At 42.1% G+C, this 20,608-nt stretch overlaps 1 protein-coding gene across 6 annotated transcripts in view; it reads right to left on the bottom strand.

Moving 5' to 3' along the window:
• Positions 1–20,608, bottom strand: part of LOC138743593 (circularly permutated Ras protein 1) — an 89,018-nt gene that overhangs the window by 44,905 nt on the left and 23,505 nt on the right. For 2 of the 6 annotated variants that reach the window (XM_069899110.1, XM_069899146.1), the window contains exon 1: positions 8,522–8,633. The exons of 2 other annotated variants lie outside the window; for them this stretch is intronic. The gene's annotated coding sequence lies outside the window, so the exon portion shown is untranslated. Of the gene's footprint in view, positions 1–8,419; positions 8,482–8,521; positions 8,635–20,608 lie in introns of those variants that run through there. 2 more of the 6 variants (XM_069899142.1, XM_069899134.1) reach the window with 2 other exon arrangements.

Below are 20,608 nucleotides of genomic sequence, written 5' to 3'. Positions count from 1 at the left end.
TGCGCCCCTCAACACATACTCCTGCAGCCTGGAATGTGCCAGTTGGCAGCATTTCCTCATTGTGTGCTGAAAGACCAACAGGTTTTGGTCAGACCAAAGGGCATCTTTCACCAAGTTGATGGACCTCACGCACTTCTGGATGTCTGACTCTATGTGCATCCCCAGGAACAGTCCAATAATCAACAAGTCCTATGTCATGCTAATACTGGAGATGAACTGTGACAAAGACCCTTGCTTCCTTCTCCATACACTCTGCAAATCTTCATTCTGCCAAGAGGTGGGTGACTATCTCCTCTTCACCACAGTCATCTTGGGGATAATGTGCTGATGTTCACCTTGTACAGGAAGGATCTGACTTGGGATGCTCCTCTCATCACCAGGCAGGCCAAGTCCTGGGGCACGTTCATGAGCACTGGCAATGAGTCATTTTGCCAGATGACCTGGTCGTTCTGGTCAGGGAACCACCCCACTGTGTCCATTGAGTTCTTGTCTCTCAATATCTGCAAGATATTCCATACTGACCATGGCCTGATGACTTTGTGATCAAAGGTATTGGTTTGGAAAAACTTTTCCATGAAGGATAGGTGGTGTGGCCAAATCCAGCTGACTGGGACATTGAGCGGCAATGGGGCTAGGTCCATCTGGGACAGGTAGAACCTCAGCACACAGTGACAGTTGGTGCCCTCCTAACTTTGGATCCACACACAGCCTGATGCATCCAAACAAGAGGGTGGTCAAGTGGGTGAAGTCTTACTGAGGCCAAGGATAGGGGTTTGAAAACTCAGCTCAAGATCAGAGGAGGCTGTGAACTTTGCAGTTAAGCATAATGATTGGGATAATCACAGCTGAAACTGAGCAGCATCCATTGGTCCACCATATCTGACATCATCTAATGTGAAAGGTTAACCCATTTCTAGATGAGTTTAAACTTTAGTGCTACTGGGGTCAATTTAAAAAAAAAATGGAATGTGGCCAATCTAACCTTCCCACGATTCTCAGTTATTTGTGAAGTCTGTATTTTCAAGATTTCAGATTTATTGTCAGAGTACAGTACATACATGACATCACATTCAACCCTGAGATTCCTATTCCTGTGGGTGAGGCAGAATTAGCATTTATTAGTAGTGCAAAAAAAAACTGTACTCAACGAATACATATAAACAAAGAAATGTAAACAAACTGACTGTGCAAAGCATAGAGAAGTTTAAAAAAAATCAGTAATGTGCAAAAGTAAAAGCCCTTAAATGAATCTCTGAGGAGTTTGTTGTTGAGGAGTCTGACAGTGGAGGGGTAGTAGGTGTTTCAGAATCTGGTGGTACCTATACCTCTTCCTGATGGTACCAGTGAGAACAGAGCACGTGCTGGTGGTGTAGATCCTTGATGATTGCTGCTGCTCTCCGACAGCAGTGTTTCCTGTAGATGTTCTTGATAGTGGGAAGGGTTTTGGCTGTGATGTCCTCGGCTGTGTTCACCATCTTTACGCTCAGGGCTGTTGGTGCCTCCATATCAGACCATGATGCAGACGGTCAGCACACTTTCCACCAGACATGTGTAGAAATTTGGTAGGGTTTTTTTTTTTATTTTTCACACCATAAATCACATTAGCCATGATATACACTATTTCTTTTTCACACATATACAGTGACTTTTTCTCCCCCCCCCCACTCCTCCCAAGCCACCCCCCCACCCCCCCCTCTCATCCATTTTAGGTATACAATCTAGGTTGCATTAAGCCAGTCAGACAATGTTGTCATTCAACAAAATTACACCAGAAATTCTACTGAGTCCATTCTTTTCTTTCCTTCTCCTTCCATCAACTTAGGTAATGTTTGTCCCCGGTAGGTTTTCTCTATTGTATTTAATGTAAGGCTCCTATACTTGTTCGAATATTTCAATATTATTTCTTAACCTATATGTTATTTTTTCTAATGGAATACATTTATTCATTTAAATTTAGTAGTTTCTTCCTTTTAATTTGGTTATGTATTCCATTAATATTTAAAGACATATAGTTCAGCGTAGCCCTTTTATATTTTGTTTATCTTCTCTTTCCGTTTTTCCATCATTACCTTTCCTCCTTTTCCATTTCTGTTTTCTTATTTTCAACTCTTTATAAGACAACATTCCTACAACATCCAACATTTTCCTTATTCTCCTATTTCTATCTTATTTATCCCCAATCTCCCCTTCACCTCCTGAGTTGTCCTTTATCCCTTGTCGGACAACCACATCTCCCCTCTCCATTTGGATTTGTGAATCCACTCGCAAGCGTCAACTGATTTTGCAGTGACCACTATTTCCCCCCACCCCGCCTCCCCCAGAAAAGATTTCACTTTTCATATGTCACAAAGGTCACTCTTTTAATTCCCTCCTTATTCTCTCTATTCCATTACCTTCCCTTATTAATTCTTGTCTATACTATCTATATTTTCCTCTAAGTACAGATACATTCATGTATGCTCATTGTCTCTATTCACTCTTATACCTCTTTACCCGCATACATATCAATCGTGATCATTTTTACTCTCATTACCCGTCTTCATCCCTCAGTCTATTTTTGTCTTTACCCACATACATATCAATCGTGATCATTTTAACTCTCATTACCCGTCTTCCTCCCTCAGTCTATTTTTGTAATTGTTCTGCAAATTTTCGTGCTTCTTCTGGATCCGAGAATAGTCTGTTTTGTTGTCCTGGAATAAATATTTTCAATACCGCTGAATGCTTTAGTATAAATTTATACCCTTTCTTCCATAAAATCGCCTTTGCTGTATTGAACTCTTTTCTCTTCTTTAGGAGTTCAAAACTTATATCTGGATAAATGAAGATTTTTTGCCCTTTATACTCCAGTGGTTTGTTGCCCTCTCTTACTTTTTCCATTGTCTTCTCCAGTACCTTTTCTCTTGTAGTATATCTTAGGAATTTTACTACAATAGATCTTGGTTTTTGTTGTGGTTGTGGTTTAGAGGCCAATACTCTATGTGCCCTTTCTATTTCCATTTCTTGCTGTAGTTCTGGACATCCTAGGGTCTTAGGGATCCACTCTTTTATAAACTCCCTCATATTCTTGCCTTCTTCATCTTCCTTAAGGCCCACTATCTTTATGTTATTTCTTCTGTTATGGTTTTCCATTGTATCTATTTTTTGAGCTAGTAGTTCTTGTGTCTCTTTAGTTTTTTTATTAGATTTCTCCAATTTCTTTTTTTAAGTCTTCTACCTCCATTTCTGCTGCTACTGCCCGCTCTTCCATCTTGTCCATTTTCTTTCCCATTTCTGTTAAGGTCATCTCCATTTTATTTATTTTCTCTTCTGTGTTGTTTATTCTTTTTCTTAAATCCTTAAATTCCTGTGTTTGCCATTCTTTAAATGACTCCATGTATCCTTTAATAAGAGCAAGTATATCCTTTACCTTGCCTTTCTTTTCTTCTTCTATTTCCCTGTACTCTTCCTCTTCTTCTTCCTCTGGGTTGGCCATCTGTTGTTTCTTTGTTGCCCTTTCCTCCTCTTCTTTCTTGTTTCTATTGTCTTCTGTGGTCTCTTCTTGCTGCAGGTGTTCTGCAGCTGTCGTTGCCGGCTGTGGAGATCGACTCCCCAGCTGGTCCCCCCTCCCGTCGGTGTGTTTTTTTTCATTCGCATCGCACATGCGCGAAGTATCGCGCATGCGCGGTTGCGCACTTTTACTCGGCTCTGCGAGCCATTTTTGTAGTCCATTATTTACCGACCTGAGGGAGCGGGTTTCTCTCTCCGCAGCGGGCCTCTTCGGACAGGTAAGGCCTTCACCTTTTTCCTCCTTTGTCTTCTCTTCCTCTCTTCTTACCGTTGCTTCCGATTTTTCTTTTTTTGTCGCCATCTTCTTTCCACCTTTATACTCACTTTTCTGTAACTTTTATTTCTGTGCCTTTGTGTTTTCTTTTGTTTTTCCCGACTTTTCTGGAGAGGGCTGGAGTTCACCGTCCGGCCACTACTCCATCACGTGACTCCTCCCAGAAATTTGGCAGGGTTTTTGACGTCATACCAAACCTCCACAAACTCCTAAGGAAGTAGAGGTGCTGGCAAGCTTTCTTCATGATGCCATTAGTGTGTTGGGTCCAGGAAAGATCCTCTGGATAATGGCTCCCAAGGATTTAAATTTGCTCCCCCTCTTCACCTCTGATCCCCCAATTATCACTGGATTTTCCTATACTGAAGTCAACAATCAGCTCCTTGGTTTTGGTGACATTTAGTGTGAGGCTGTTGTTGGTGCACCATCCAGCCAAGTTTTCAATCTCCCTCCTGTATGCTGTTTAAATTCCAGTATCCCATATTCATAATTTATTTTTAATCTGGAGGAATTCCAGAACTAGAGCTCCCACGGAGAACATCCCTGGTAATTAACATTTCCAGCCATGGTAGGACATCATTATCCCAGTATGTGGATGCTCATTAACTAGGCTCAAGATCAGGTAGACTAGGTGCAACTGGCTGAGCAGCTTCTGACCAGGAAATAAAATTAAGATTGCAGAATGAAAATCAAACAAAAACAATGTCAAAGTTGGAAATGCAAAGCATTTTACACATGGAACATCAACTCTGTTTCTCTTTTCATCCAAGGTACCTGACCAAATGAGCATTTCCAGCACTTTCTTTTGAAAATAATTCCTCCTTGACAACCCTAACACTCAGAAAATTTTTCACTCATTGTTTTCTCAGTAAATGATCACCTTAATTTGTAGTTTGTAAATAAATCAGTACAAACTGGAGAAATCTATGATGATTCACTGAGAAAGAGTCGTAAGCTGCACGTAACATCATTGAAAATTACTAATATGGATTCGCTGATGGATCAAGGTTTCAACAAGGAAGCATCTTTAAGTTATGGGCATTAATCAAAATAAATTTAATATTAAAAATTCCTTTACTGTCATGTAATAGTGCAGAACATGTAATATTACACAAAATTTCCTCTGCCTCTACCCCTACTCAAATCCTTGGAGTTTGCTGATGCCGGCGTGCTGATAAAACCAGTGGAAAAGGGACAGCAGGAAATAACCTGATTCAAGTTGAAGGTAGAACACTCCGATCCCTGGGGAAGAGTGTGTTCAGTGGAAAAGCAATCAGTGTCCCAGTCAAAGGTGGCTCAGTGGAAAAAGCACAAAGGGCTTCCTATTCCGGGACACTGCATAGCCAATTAACTGAGATGCCAGTGGAAAAAGGGCTAGAGTGTCACCATTAGTGTCGTCCAGCATACACTACAAGAGAAAGTGAAGCAAAAGAGAGTACTTTCAGAGTCACTGTGTGTCCGTGGATTCACCTTCACCGCCATTGCCTCTGCAGACTCCTGTTTGATCCATCGGCAACCTGAACTCCAGATCCCAACCTCTGACATGATCAGGAAGCCCTTCTTGCCCTCAGCACCCTCTCGAATCCCAGCTCTGATACCTGGTTCCCATGAGTCAGTCTCCAGCAGCCTGCAGCCCGTGCGGGTCCCCTGACTGCAAGTCGCCTGCAACCAGAGTGGATCCATCAGCCACTGAGCCCTTGGATGGTCTGTCACTGTAGGGTGATCTTCTCTGCTTCTCCTTCTTAACTGGGGTGGGGGGGGGGTGAGGGGGTGGTACCCCCTGTTTCTGTTGCCCTGCACTGGTCCTCTACTTCCTGGAATCTGAAACCCCCCTCATGGTTGCAGGATTTTAATTACAAACACCGTCAGCTCTTTAAACGCCTGTACAGAACTGCCAGCGTTAGTACTAGGCAGTTGAACCTTGTGGAGCAGCGCTGTGTCTCCACTCTCCCAGGTCCACACCAGCAATTCTGGCAGAACGGCCATTATGCTATTTTACATTTAATATTGACCAATTTTATTCAGTTAATTAGTCTCATAATCAAGGAACCTCAAAGGAAGGTTCTTCATAATATGTTGAAATACATTTTAAATTTGAAGCTGATGTTGCTAAATCTGAAACAAGATTTGGAAAGTTTGTTATATATTTTGAGGGCAGAGGGAAATAAACTTGAAAATGTGTCATTGGACAAAAAGCAGTTGAAAATGAGCATTTCATAGGATGTGGTTACTAATGGGACACAAAAATGACATTTTTGTTGGGATCGCATGAAATGTATCCCAAGTTTCCTGGTGATACAGTCAAGGAGAAAATGCAAGGGAGTAGATATGTCAGCGAAGACTCTCATCAACTTCTACAGGTGCACCGTGGAGAGCATTCTGGCTGGCTGCATCACTGCCTGGTAAGGAGGTGCCAATTCTCAGTACAAGAATATTACAGCCTCTACCCCCAGTAGAGGGTTGTTAACTTGGCCTGTGACATCACAGGCACCAGACTTCACTCCATCAAGGACATCAACATGAGGCGGTGTCTTAAAAAAGCTGTCTCTATCCTCAAAGACCCCCACCACCCAGGCCATGCCCTCTTCACTCTGCTACCATCGGGGAAAAGGTACAGGAGCCTAAAGATGAGCACTCAACGACACAAGGACAGCTTCCCCACTGGATTCCTGGGTAATCAATGAACCATAGACACTGCCTTACTTTATGTGCACATTATTTTTACTTTTTTATAGTAATGTTGTAAGATATTTGCTCTATGATGTTGCCACAAAACACCAAATTTCATGACTTGTTTATGACAATAAATACTGATTCTGAAGATGCCCATTGGAATATAATGCTGGGAGGAGCAAAATCTCCCAGAATGGATTTTTTAAAAAGTGTGAGACTGGTTAATCTTGAGATTCAAAGAGATTTGGATGGCTTTGTGCAAAACCACAGAAAGTTAGCATGCAGTGGCAGCAAGCAATGAGAAACCACCAATCAATACAGTATAATATTCTCAGAGGGCGTGATGGGATAAATGATGTTCTGGAGCACTCTTGGGAAAGACAAACAGAGAAATTATGAATTCAAAGACACCCACATTCTGTTGGTAGTGGTGCTAATTTTTATTTTAAATGTTTTTTTTTTAATTGACATACAGCACAATAACAGGCCCTTCTGGCCTAAGAATCCATGCTCCCCAAATACATCAATTAACCTACAACCCCCATATATTTGATGGGTGGGAGGAAACAGGAGCACGGGGAGAACATACAAGCTCCTTACACAGCATCAGATTTAAACCCAGGTCGCTTGCACTACAATAGGGTTGTGTTAACCATTTATCTATGTGATTCGATTAACACAAAATATATAAATACCGTTGTCCACAAATGTGACCATAAAGCTGACAGATTGTCGTAAAAAGAACCTAAGCAGTACATTAATGCTATTTAGGGAAATGTTGTCCTGGTGTATTTGTTACTGTGTTTGCACACTGATGTGGTTAAACCTGAACTTTCTGTCAAAGTGGCCGAGTAAGTTATTCAGTCAAGTGAAATGACCAGGACATCGACCATGAGCTAGAAACAAAAATCTTATCTACACTGTCAGAAGTGAAACATAAAGAGAAATGCTTCACTAATAAGGGGTAATATGTAAGAATTTATTGGCTTAGCAAATCGTAAAGGAGGAAAAAAATTCATGGCTTTGTGAGAAATATTGAACAGAAATGATCAAAGTGAACCTACTTGTGATATTAATGCACATATACTTAAATGTTTAAATTTTGACATGCAGCATGGTAACAGGCCATTTTGGCCCACGAGCCCATGCCGCCCAATTACAACCAACTGACCTACAACCTCCATATATTTTGAAGTGTGGGAGGAAACTGAAGCCCCCGGAGGAAACTCACAAAGACACAGGGAGAACGTACAGTGTGGGACCTGATTCCTAGTCCCAATCGCCGGGGCTGTAACAACACCGTGCTAACTGCTATGCTAACCATGTTGTCCATTTCTTAACATACATCCTCTCAGAACTTCCCACTCCACAACAAGCCTTCCCAATTATAGCATCCATCAGTACAGCATCCTCCACAATCACACACACACTGCTCACAGTTCACTCATTGATGGTAGAAACAATTTAAAACAGCTTTTATAGAAGAGACATCCTACAATATTTTCTTTTTCAATGGTTTTCAAACTGCCCCCCCCAAACTCACATGCCACCTTAAGCAATCCCTATCCCATAAGTACTTTGTGATTAGTAAGGGATTGCTTAAGGTGGTATGTGAGTGGGGGGGAAAAAAAGGCTGAGAACCACTGCTCTAGACCCAATTGTTACTGAAATATTTTGCTTGAGAAAAATTGTCATTGGCCCATTTCCTTTGGAGTTATCAAACAGTACATATAAAGAGTCAATTAAATACGATTAAACCAGTGGCTTTCAAACATTTTCTTTCCACTCACATACACCTTAAGCAATCCCTTACAATTATGGCATAGTAAATTGCTTAAGGCAGAATGTGAGTTTAGAGGGGCAGTTTGAAAACCACTACATATGGTTATAATAAAAGCAATCACTATTTTGTAGGTGTTCACTTACCTGACTGACAGAACTTATAAAGATTGTTCCAATGAAAAAGTAAAGGCTTAATATAGAAAAGAACAAAGGATTTTTCTGAACTGTAGTAACTAATATTTGTACCTGAAAATGAGGAAGGATTTGTCCAAAGATAATGAGATTTAATCCAAATATTTGTCGTGCTCTGCCCTTATTGCTTCATTTGAGTCTACTTAATGACCTTTCAAATAATAAACTATAGAGCTGAGAATGAAACAGGAAATAACTCATTACTATCTGCATTCTTTTATCAGCAACTATATTTAACTAAGAAAAAAAACTTCATACATGAAAGGCAGCTTCTCTCTGCACAGGAAATAGAGAGCAACGTTTCACTAGGCTCAACAGAAAACAAGAAGAAAACAACGCTAACAATTGAATGCATTTAAATGGTCAATTAGAGTTGAATGAGATACATCCATGTTTAATTTAATTAAGATGCTGTAGCGGCAGCTACACTGCTACTGAAAGGACACACAACCAGACGGGCTGAGCTCAGTGAGCAGAAAATTGGTTTATTGCTGGACATACTCCCAGCCCGGACCTGGCTGAGAACCACGGTGGGGGGGGGGGGGGGGGGCGCTGACGTCACTCGGGCGTCACGTGGCCCCTCAGCGCGGGCTTCTGAGCCCGGTGCTGAGAAGGGGAAACCCCTGACGGCGCAATTTTGGCCGGCTGCCCCGCCGCGTGGATTACAAGTGGGGCTGGTTCGCCTGCCTAGTGCTATGCCACACCACACAGCACCGCACCCCCCTCAGAACCGGCACCAATGTCCTTTTTAGCTGGGCGGCCTCGCTTCTTGGGCTGGGCCACAATCACTGGTTTGGTGGGTTCAGGGTGAGCTGGCTTCAGCCTGTCCACAGTAAATAGCTCCTGCATGCCGCCGATGTCCAGTGTGAACGTAGACCCTTTATGGCCCCTCGTAAGGTCTCTGCAGAGGTGTCGCAGGCGGGCCCTGCAGAATAAAAACGTACTCTGCGGAGTGCAGCTCACTGGGGGTGTAAGATGGTCGTGTGCCATGTCTGGGCGGTGGTGGGGGTGCAAAGGAGTCCAAGTGGGCCCAGAGGTGGGGAAGTAGCTCGTGCAACGACCGCTGGAGGTTGTGAGGAATGTTGATGAACTCACCAGGCAGTGCCAGCGGTGCGCTGTAGACTAGCTCAGCTGATGACGCCTGCAGATCCTCCTTGGGCGTGGAGCAGATGCCCAGGAGCACCCAAGGCAGTTCGTCCACCCAGTCAGGACCGGTGAGTCGGGCCATAAGTGCTGACTTAAGGTGGCAGTGCAGACGCTCAACCAGCCCAATGGCCTGCAGGTGATAGGCTGTGCTGCGGTGTAGATCTATCCCCAACCCGTTGGCGAGCTGTGCCCAGAGCGCAGAGGTGAACTGAGCGCCCGATTGCTGGTGAGGTGATTTGGAACTCCGAACAGGGCAATCCAACCACGCAACAGCGCTTGGGAGCAGGAGTCCGTGGAGGCGTCTGGCATTGGGATCGCCTCGGGCCAATGAGTGGTGCGGACTACCACTGTGAACAGGTAACAGTTGCCCCGGGAAATGGGTAAGGGCCTGACTATGTCCACATGAATGTGGCTGAACCATTCCCAGACATGCTCTAACTTTTGCACAGGCACCCTGGTGTGTCTGTGCACCTTGGACATCTGGCAATGGGTGCATGTTCTGGCCCAGCCTGTGATCTGCTTCCACAGCACATGCCAGACAAACCACTCTGCCACCATACAGACCATGGACCTGATGGACAGCTGTGAAAGGTCGTGGATGTGACGGAAGACTTGCCTGCACCACTGCTGGGGAACCACTGGCCGCAGGGTGCCCATGGAGACACCACACAGGACGGTGCTTTCGCCGCAAGGAGTCGGGAAGTCTAGGAACCACAGGCCCGTGATGGCAGTCCTGAAGGCTCGCGTCTCCTCATCAGACTTCTGGTCCCGGACAAGCTGGTTGAAGTCAAGGCCGGGTGTCAGCGCACACATGGTCGGTCATGAGAGTGCATCGGCGACCACATTGTCCTTCCCCACCTTGTGCCGAATGTCGTTTGTAAACTCTGACACGAAGGAGAGGTGACGCTGCTGGCGGGGCGACCAGGGATCCTTTGCCATCGCAAGCGCCTGAGTGAGTGGATAATGGTCAGTAAAGATGGTAAAAGTCCATCCCTCCAAGAAATAATGGAAATGCTGCACTGCCAGGTACATGCCCAGTAACTCATGGTCGAAGGCGCTATACTTGCGTTTGGGTGGGTGGAGAACCCGGCTGAAGAATGCCAGAGGCTTCCATTGTCCATTCACCTGCTGCTCCAGGATAGCGCAGACGGCTGTGCCAGAGGCATCGAAGGAGAGCACCATATGGAGATCAGTGTGTGGGTGGGTGAGCATGTTAGCCTTTGTGAGGATGTCCTTGGTGGCCTCAAATGCACTGCAGGCCTCTGGGGTCCAGGTGAGCGTTCTGTGCTTGGCTGTGATGAGGGCAAATAGCAGCTGCATGATGCGTGCAGCTCCTGGGATGAATCGGTTAGAGAAATTGACCATACCTGCGAACTACTGCAGCCCCTTGAGGTTGTCCGGGCGTGGGAACTCCTTGATAGCGGCGACCTTCGAAGCGGTGGGTGTGGCTCCTTTGGCCGTGATGGTATGGCCCAGGAACTGCATGGACTCTTTCCCGAACTGGCACTTGGCTGGGTTGATGGTGAGGCCGAAGTCGGCCAGCTGGGAGAAGAGGGCGTGCAAGTCGGGCTTGTGTTGCACCCAAACCCTGCTGGCAATGAGGATGTTGTCCAAGTAAATGAAGATGAAATCCAGGTCCCTGCCCACTGAGTCCATGAGGTGCTGGAAGGTCTGAGTGGTGTTCTTTAGCCCGAACGGCATGCGAAGGAATTCGAACAAACCGAAGGGGGTGATAATGGCTGTCTTTGGTATGCCCTCAGGGTGCACCAGGATCTGGTGATACCCATGCACCAGGTCAACCTTGGAGAAAACCCTCGCACCATGCAGGTTGGCCATAAAGTCCTGGATGTGAGGGATGGGGTAACGATCAGGAATTGTTGCCTCATTGAGCCGCCGGTAGTCTCCGCAGGGGTGCCAGCCGCCGGAAGCTTTCGGGACCAGGTGGAGTGGTGAGGCCCATGGGCTGTCGGAGTGCTGAATGATCCCCAGTTCCAGTAGATGCGAAAACTCTTCCTTTGCCACCTGGAGCTTGTCAGGCGGGAGCTGCTGTGCCTTTGCTTGAACTGATGGACCCTGGGTGGGGATGTGGTGGAACACCCCATGGCGCGGTGAGGCAGCGGAGAACTGTGGCCTGAGAAGGGCCGGGAACTCATCCAGGATTCGCTGGAACTCATCTCTGGGTGTGTTGATCGTGGCCACCTGCGGCTGCTCTGTGCGGGAGGCATCGAGGCGAACTGCCTGGAAAGTCTGGGCGTCTACCAGGTGCCTACCTTGAATGTCCACCAGGAGGCCGTGGACAAGGAGGAAGTCAGCATCCAGGATGGCGGTTGGAAGGGATGAGATGGTGAAGCTCTATGAGAACTTTCGCCGGCCGATCTGGAAGTAGACTGTCTTGTTCCCATACGTCCGGATCTCTGTTGCGTTGGCTGCACGGAGGGGAGGTCCTCGTGGTCGGTTCCTGGACTTGATACCCGTGGCCGGGATGACGCTGATCTGGGTCCCAGTGTTGACGAGGAAGCGCCGGCCGCTGACTGACTGTCCTTGGCCAGCTGCCGCAGCCATTAACAGTGGCTGGCCTGCTCGTTTCCATGGAACGAGCAGGGCTGACCACACTTCCGAGCCTTGGCTCCCCAGCGCTTGTGGTAGAAGCAGAGGCCCGGAGCGGATGCCGTGCCCCTGGTTATGCTCTTGGTGGCCCCTGCAGGGGCTGGGTGTTCTACCGCTAAGGGCAGGTTTGGCATGGTCATGCCTGTGCCTCATGACCTGCTGGACCATCAAGCCCTCCAGGAATCACTTGAGCCATAGCACTTGGGCCTTCTGAGGAACCTTCCTCGGGTCAGTAAATCTCTCTTGGGTCAGTAATGGCCGGATGTCGTCGGGCAGTTGGTCGAAAGAAATTCGCTCAAAGAGTGGGCAGTTGGTGTGATCACCCATGAGCGCGAGCATCTCGTCCATCAACTCCACTGGGGACCTGTCCCACAAGGCGTCGATATGCAGCATCCGAGCGGCACGCTGACACCTGGGTAGTCCGAGAGATCCGATAAGCACTAGCTTGATGGTCCTGTATTTGCCTTCGGTGAGCGGATGCTGAGCTTGGTGCAGCGCATGTTTGGCGGTGGCCTGGTCCAGGGCGGCGACCACATGGTAGAATTTGGTCGTGTCAGATGAAATCTGGCGGAGGTGAAACTGAGCCTCTGCGTGGCCCGAACCTGGTCTCCGGCTCCTGAACCCAGAAGTCAGGCAGCTTGACGGCTATAGCACTGATCCCAGGTTCACTCATGTTGGGTTCAAAGACATTTGAACCAGTCGGGGTCTACTACTGAAAGAACACACACGGGTTGAGTTCAGTGAGCAGAAAATTGGCTTATTGCTGGCTGCCGGGCTGGACGTACTCCCAGCCCAGACATGGCTGGTAGCTGCGCTGGGGGTGGGGGGCCCCGACGTCACCGGGTGTCACGTGGTTCCTCAGTGCGGGTTTCTGAGCCCAGTGCTGAGAAGAAGGGGAAATCCCCGACGGCACCATTTTGGCCGGCTGCCCCGCTGCGTGGATTACAAGCGGGGCCGGTTTGCCCGCCTAGTGGCATGCTGCCACAATGCATTGATATCCATGCCACTTGAGTTCGTTACTACAATTGTTTCACTGGTAACTTAATGTTTATGATATAGAATTAATTAAATATACTTAATTGTGAGTATGATATAACTTAATAATACCCATGAAGATGAGTGAACTTGTTCCTGTCTGGGTAACATTTAACTTCACTGCTACATAATGCTATTACTTTTTCACTCTCTGAAATGCCATAGCTATCTTAATCAGCTGTAAACAATCACAACACACTTAAACAATATGAAAAAAAAACCAGATCCTTTTGCTCAGCCCTGCAAACCCTGCTGACCTGTGAGAGATGTTTCTTGGCAACCAGGCAATTAAAAGAGTGTGGAGAATCAATTGACATCTCCTCCAGGCATCCTAGCAAACAACCACAGGAGGTGACTGCTTTTGGACAAGAGAGCCAAATCTTATTCCTTCAAATAGCTGAGTTTGTACAATTATAAGCCCAGATTTGTCAATTTGTCCAATGCTCTTGAGAAGAAGTTTATCTGAGTGATACCTTCATTAAACATGATATACTTTTTAATTTGATCCCTTAATGTATTTTGGCATCGTGGCTGAAGGAAACCTGTCTAACACTGGTTAATTAGAAATTTTGTGTGCCTTCTGCAGGGTTAAACCGACATCACTTCACTTATGAATTGGAAATTAAGATGCTTATTCAAGTCATTCCATGCATTCCTTGTCCTTGCTCTTTGATGACACGTCCTCCAACTCAACCTGTCAAGACTCCTTTCCATCCGGGAGGAGTCACGTGATGGAGTAGTGGCCGGTCAGGGAATTCCAGCCCTCTCCCGAAAAGTTAAAAAAAAACACACAAAGCACAAAGGTACAAGATTAAAATTTATAATAAAGTAAAAATAAAGGTGAGAAGAAAATGGCAGCGAAGAGAGAAAAGTCGAAAACAACGGGAAGAAAAGAGGAAGAAAGAATGTCGGAAGAAGAAGGTGAAGGCCTTACCTGTCCGAAGAGGCCCGCCGCGGAGAGAGAAGCCCGCTCCCTCAGGTCAGTGGAAGTCCCGGGCTCGGGACTACAAAAATGGCTCGCAGAGCCGAGTAAAAGTGCGCAACCGCGCATGAAAAAAAACACACTGATGGGAGGGGGGAACAGCTGCGGAGTCGATCTCCACAGCTGAGAGAGACACCTGCAGCACAGCAGCAGGTGCAGAACACACAATAACGACAACAAGAAAGAAGAGGGTAAAAAGAAAACAAGGAAACAACAGATGGTCAACCCAGAGGAAGAAGAAGAAGAACAGAAAGAAATGGAAGAAGAAGAGAAAGGCAAGACAATGGATGTATCTTTTTTTAAAGAATATATGGAATCAGTGAAAGAATGGCAATTACAAGAATTTAATGAGATAAAAAGAAGAATTAAGAATGCAGAAGAAAAAATGGATAAAATAGAAATGGCCATGTCAGAGATAGGAAAAAGAGTGGAAAATATGGAAGAACGAGAAACAATTGTAGAAATGGAAATAGAGGAATTAAAAGAGAAATTAGAAGAATCTAATAAAAAAGTTAAAGAGGCACATGAGCTGTTAGCTCAGAAGATAGATATAATAGAAAACTATAATAGAAGAAATAATATAAAGATAGTGGGCCTTAAGGAAGATGAAGAAGGCAAGAATATGAGAGAATTTATAAAAGATTGGATCCACAGGGTCCTAGGAAGACCAGAATTACAGGAAGAAATGGAAATAGAGAGGGCACATAGAACTTTAGCCCCGAAACCACAACCGCAGCAAAATCCAAGATCCATTTTAGTAAAATTCTTAAGATATACAACAAGAGAAAATATATTGGAGAAAGCAATGAAGAAAGTAAGAGAAGACAAAAAGCCACTGGAATATAAAGGTCAAAAATTTTTTTTCTATCCAGACATAAGTTTTGAACTCCTGAAGAAGAGGAAGGAGTTCAATACAGCAAAAACGATTTTATGGAAAAAAGGATATAAATTTATGTTAAAGTACCCAGCGGTACTTAAAATAGTTATTCCAGGGCAACAAAACAGACTATTCTTGGATCCAGAGGAAGCAAGGAAATTTGCAGAACAACTACAAAACAAGCAGAGAGATGAAGACATGTAATGAGAGTAAAAATGACCACGAACTATATGTATGTGTGTAAAGGGGTATATGTGTGTATATATATATATAGTGTGTATACATGAATGTATCCGTATTTAGAGGAAAATATATAGAGTATAGACAAGAATTAATAAGGGAATGAAAGGGAATAGAGGGAATAAGGAGGGAATTAAAAGAATGACCTTTGTTACATATGAAAATTGAAATCTTTTCTGGGGGGGCTGGGTGGGGAGGAGTTACGGTCACTACAAAATCAGTTGACGTTTGCGAGTGAATTCGTAAATCCAAATGGAAAGGGGAGATGTGGTTGCCCGACAAAGGATAAAGGGCAACTCAGGAGGGGGAGGGGAGAATGGGGTTAAAGAGGTTTTAAATAGGAGAATAAGGAAAATGTTTGATGTTTTACAAATGTTGTCTTATAAAGTGTTCAAAACAAGAAAGCAGAAATGGATAAGAAGGAAAGGTGATGATGGAGAAATGGAAAGGGAAGATAAACAAAGTATGAAATGGCTACGCTGAACTATATGACTTTAAATATTAACGGAATACATAACCAAATTAAAAGGAAGAAACTGCTAAATTTACTGAAAAAAGAAAAAATTGATATAGCATTTGTGCAAGAAACACATTTAACTGAATTGGAGCACAAGAAATTAAAGAGAGATTGGGTAGGACATGTAACAGCAGCGTCGTATAATTCATAAGCAAGAAGTGTAGCTATATTAATCAATAAAAATGTGCCAATTAAAATAGAAGAGGAAATAATAGATCCAGCAGGGAGATATGTAATGATAAAATGTCAGATATATTCGGAGTTTTGGAATCTACTCAATGCATATTCACCTAACAAAGAAGGTCAAAAGTTTATGCAAGATATTTTTTTGAAGATAGCAGATACGCAAGGGAACATATTAATAGGAGGGGATTTCAACCTGAATATGGACAAAACTGGGAAAAAAATTAACAGAAAGAACAAAGTAACCAAATTTATAATTAAATCGATGGAAGAAATGCAACATTTGGATATATGGAGGAAACAACACCCAAATGAAAAGGAATATTCATATTACTCGGGTAGACATAAAACATACTCAAGAATAGACCTATTTTTGTTATCAGCTCGTATGCAAGATAGAGTAAGAAAAACAGAATATAAAGCTAGAATATTATCGGACCATTCACCCTTGATATTGACAATAGAGTTAGAGGACATCCCTCCAAGAATGTATAGATGAAGATTAAACTCCATGCTATTTAAAAGGCAGGATTTTAGAGAATTAATTGAAAGACAAATTAAAATATATTTTGAAATAAATACGGAATCAGTGAAAGATAAGTTTATACTATGGGATGCAATGAAAGCGTTCATTAGAGGGCAAATAATAAGTTATGTAACCAAGATGAAGAAGGACTATAATCAGGAAACAGAGCAGTTGGAAAGGGAAATAGTAAATATAGAAAAAGAATTAGCAATGAAGGAAGATACAACTAAAAGAAGAGAATTGGCAGATAAAAAAAAATAAAATATGAAACACTACAAACATATAAGGTGGAGAAGAACATAATGAAGACAAAACAGAAATATTATGAAGTAGGGGAAAAAACGCACAAAATTCTAGCATTGCAGCTTAAGACAGAACAAGCTAAGAAAATGGTATTGGCATCAAGGAAAAAAGACAAACAAATCACATATAATCCAACGGAGATCAAGGAAAACTTTAGAGAATTATGTGAACAATTATACCAAACTGAAAACGAAGGGAAAGAAGGGAAAATAGATGAATTTTTAACTAAAATTGAACTACCAAAATTACAAATAGAGGGACAAAATAAATTAACAGAACCATTTGAAATAGTAGAAATACAAGAGATAATAAAAAAATTACCAAATAATAAAACACCAGGAGAGGATGGATTCCCAACAGAATTCTATAAAACATTTAAAGATTTATTAATTCCTCCCCTCCTGGAAGTAATCAACCAGATTGATAAAACACAAAGCTTACCAGATTCATGTAAAACAGCAATAATTACAGTAATACTAAAGCAAGGGAAAGATCCACTCGCACCAGCGTCATATAGACCAATATCATTACTTAACACAGATTATAAAGATAATAGCTAAAATATTAGCAAACAGATTAGCAGAGTATGTACCTAAAATGGTAAATCTAGACCAAACTGGATTTATTAAAAAAAGACGCACAACAGACAATATTTGTAAATTTATTAACTTAATTCATGCAGTAGAAGGGAGTAAAGCGCCAACAGTAGCAGTTGCTTTAGATGCAGAGAAGGCCTTTGACAGAGTAGAATGGAATTATTTATTCAAAGTATTGCAAAAATTCAGTTTACCAGAGAAGTATATTAATTGGATTAAAGCATTATATAAGGGGCCATTGGCGAAAGTGACAGTAAATGGATATATATCAAAGCAATTTAACTTAAGCAGGTCAACACGGCAGGGATGCCCACTATCACCCTTATTGTTCGCGTTAGCTATAGAACCACTAGCAGAATTGATAAGAACAGAAAATAATATAAAAGGGATAAAAATAAAAGACAAGGAATATAAAATCAGTTTATTTGCGGATGATGTAATAGTATACTTAACAGAACCAGAACTATCAATAAAAGAATTATATAAGAAATTGAAGGAATATGGAGAAGTGTCGGGTTACAAGATTAACGTAAATAAAAGTGAAGCAATGCCAATGAATAATGCGGATTTCTCAAAATTTAAGAAGGAATTACCATTCAGATGGCAAATGCAAGCAATAAGATACCCAGGTATACAAATAAATAAAAATCTCGGCCATCTATATAAACTCAATTATTATCCACTAATGAAAAAATTACAGGACGATTTAGAGCATTGGAAAGATTTACCATTAACACTAATAGGAAGGATAAACTGTATTAAAATGAACATTTTCCCAAGGATATTATACCTCTTTCAGGCATTGCCAATACACTTGACAGAGAAATCCTTCAAGGAGTTAAAGAAAATAATAAGGAAATTTTTATGGAAAGGGGGGGGGAAACCGAGGATAGCACTAGATAAATTAACAGAATGGTATAAACAAGGAGGCTTACAACTGCCAAACTTTAAAAATTATTATAGAGCCGCACAATTAAGATATCTATCAGATTTTTATCAAACAAGGGAAAAGCCAGATTGGACTAGATTAGAATTAGATAAAATAGGGGAAAAGATACCTGAACACATATTATATAAATGGGATGAAAAATTGGTACAACGTAGGAGTTTTCCAGTATTACATCATCTACTCAATATTTGGAAAAAGATTCACGTAGAAAGGAATAAAACAAATTACCAATTACCAAAACTAATATTGACGCAAAATCAGTTACTCCCTTTTACAATAGATAACCTTTCCTTTAGAGAATGGGAGAAAAAAGGGATCAAAAGAATAGAAAATTGTTTTTCAGGAAATAGATTATTATCCTTTGAACAAATGAAAGATAAATACAATATAACTCAAGATACAGTGCTGGCATATTACCAATTGAGATCCTACTTGAAGGACAAATTACGAAGCAGTCTGAGGTTACCAGAGGGAAGTAACTTTGAATATGTGATTACAGATACAATGATAATCAAAAGATTTATAACAAATATGTATATTAAACTGCAAGAAAAGGAGAATGAGGAAACAAATGGTAAAACTAAACAAAAATGGGAACAAGATTTAAATATAAAGATAAAAAGGAAACATGGGAGAAGTTATGTTCTGGAACGATGAGAAATACAATAAATACGAGGTTACGTATGATACAATATAACTGGATACACAAGCTATACATTACACCTCAAAAGTTAAATAAATGGGACCCAACAGTATCTGACAGATGTTTTCGATGTAACAAAGAAATGGGAACAACATTTCATGCAATCTGGACATGTGAGAAAGTAGAAAAATTTTGGGAAGATCTAAACCAAATATTAAATAAAATTACAGAAAACAATATACCAAAAAATTCAGAGATCTTCCTCCTAAGTAACATAAAAAACAAAGAATTTGGAATTGATTTGGATGGTGCACAAAAAAGATTTGTTAAGATAGCTCTAGCCGTAGCAAAAAAATGTATTATGTCAACCTGGAAATTGGAAGATAATTTGAAAATACAACAATGGTATATAGAAATGAATAAATGTATTCCATTAGAAAAAATAACATATAGTTTAAGAACTAATATTGAAATATTTGAACAAATATGGGAGCCTTACATGAAACACAATAGAGAAAACCTACCGGGGACATTCACTACCTAAATTAACGAAAGGAGAAGGAAATGAAAAGAATTGATTCAGTGGAATTTCTTGTTTATTTTTATTGAATGACAACATTGTTTGACTGGTTTAATGTATCTTAGATTTTGTATCTTAGATTTTGTACTTTAAATGGATAGGGGGGAGGTAGGGAGGAGGGGAGAAAATGGCACTGTATATATTTGAAAAGGAAAATGTGTGTATCATGGTCAGTGTGGTTTATGGTGTGAAAAATAAAAAAAATTAAAAAAAAAAGACTCCTTTCCATCCTTTCAGATCTCTATCTTTGTCATATCTCCTCTTTCCCACTCTTTTGTTCTCACTCTCTTCTCTAAGCCAAAGCAGGAACTTGGAAGCTTTGAAAAATTAATGTGGCAATATCTTTGCCTTCTACCCCATCAGCCTCCACATTCAAAATATTTCCACTACCTTCAACATGATTCTACACATCTTCCACTCCCCTTTCAAATTCTTAAAACTATTCTTTAAGTTTGCACACACAGTGATTTTAGTGCCATTAGTCTCTGCAGCATTTTTGGGCATTGCACCTCCTATTGAACATACTTGTGTCTCAGCACTCAGGATTCAATATTGAAATATCAAAAATATCAGATAATCAGATTTTCCTGTTTGAGACAAGAATGGATAGTGTTGACGTAGATTCATTTACATCACGAGTTATCTCTCACCTCAGGTACAACCTGATCAGCTGAGCATTTCCAACATTTTCTTATTTCAGATTTCTAACAAATGCTGTGTTCAGTATCGCAGTTGAAGCAAATTATTGTTTTCCTTTCTCCCTCATTAATTTATTTCTATTTACATTCTTCCACACAGATTAGCACCTCTCTTGGACGGCACTGAAATTAATTGTCACTTGGACAGCCTTGGGTTCTGCACATCACAGACAAACCCTTTTGCTCTTTCCATACATCCCCCTCGCTACAACTTTTTAGTTTGATTTTTTAAAAACTTTTGTAGTTCTTAGGAATGGTT

The sequence above is a fragment of the Narcine bancroftii genome, chromosome 1 (genome assembly GCF_036971445.1).
Source record: "Narcine bancroftii isolate sNarBan1 chromosome 1, sNarBan1.hap1, whole genome shotgun sequence".
Taxonomy (NCBI): Eukaryota; Metazoa; Chordata; class Chondrichthyes; order Torpediniformes; family Narcinidae; genus Narcine; species Narcine bancroftii.
Note: the sequence above shows the minus strand (reverse complement) of the source record. Positions and strands in the feature narration are given on the sequence as shown.